This window comes from Cephus cinctus, unplaced genomic scaffold, assembly GCF_000341935.2.
Source record: "Cephus cinctus unplaced genomic scaffold, Ccin1 Ccin1_contig_4003957, whole genome shotgun sequence".
Taxonomy (NCBI): Eukaryota; Metazoa; Arthropoda; class Insecta; order Hymenoptera; family Cephidae; genus Cephus; species Cephus cinctus.
In genome coordinates, this window is record NW_014332649.1 from 1 (window position 1) to 1,082 (window position 1,082).

Consider the following 1,082-nt stretch of genomic DNA (forward strand, 5'->3'; position numbering starts at 1 on the left):
TGTCTCTGTATCTTATCGGTAAGGCTACCGTAGTCATCATAACTCGCGTAAAACTTTTGCTGCGTGCCCCTTTTTTCGATTTTCATCGTTGGTTCTGTGCAACAGTTTGATAAGTTTTGGGTAGGGAACGGTAAAGGTATTGTCGTGACGCCATGACATGTTTCTAGGTCGTCACTGTCGATACTCACTTCTGTTTTCTATATTTTTTAAGCAATGATTAAAAAATCGGGCTCCGCAGGAAAAGTATTTTTGTCGGAAGGCTTCAAGTTGGTGCAATCAATTCAGTGACATTGCTTTCTAGAAGGACATTTTTGGGTGCAAAGTTTCCGGCTCTTGTCCACGAGATAAACTACTAACACATAAAAAAGTAAGTTCCATTCCCCCTTAATGTATGATTTTACATACGAAGATCTTCAATAAGACAAATTGATTGAATGAAGGCCATTCTACGGTAAGCGGCGCGATATTCAAATGTGTATTTACCTAGTTCCATTGGATCCTCCAATGAAGAAGGAGAAAATCGTTTTTAAAACCAAGTGTTTACTAAGTCTACGATTTTGGCTACAACTCGGACATAGCAAAGATACGGAAGCGGTTGTTAGGGTCGTTAAGTATTTCATGGAGCACAGAACGTGATGAGCAACATCGAGCATGTCCGTTCCGTAATCCGTAACGGGTTACGTGAAAAAAACAATTACCCCGCCAATATTTCCATGGGTGAAATATCATTACCTGTCACCTGTTATTATCTGTCAATATATAAAAATTAAAAAAAATTGAATATCACGCCGCTTACGTGTTCCGTGAACCGTGGCATTATACAATGGCCTTAAGTTTCGTTATCAGAACGAAATTTAAATATCTTGTTCAGTCGATAGCTTTTGCTAGTAAATAAGTGAGGATCGGACACGAACGGCATAAAAATTGCTGTAAGAATGAAGAATTCACTCAAATTTAAGTTGAATATATCTAATATCCTAGATGCTCCATCGCAACTTTATGCGGAACCAGTGCAAATTACAAATTTTAAACGTCAGGAATATGATGATGACGTCAGTGAAAATGGAAAACTGTAAGTGTTG

General features: G+C 38.2%; 1 long non-coding RNA gene across 1 annotated transcript; it reads right to left on the bottom strand.

Moving 5' to 3' along the window:
* On the bottom strand, window positions 1-645 carry LOC112493620. Its single transcript, XR_003058155.1, has 3 exons — window positions 484-645; window positions 189-349; window positions 1-94 (listed from the first exon to the last, which is right to left on the bottom strand). It is a non-coding gene; the product is annotated as an uncharacterized LOC112493620 (long non-coding RNA).
* Window positions 646-1,082: the final 437 nt, after the last annotated feature.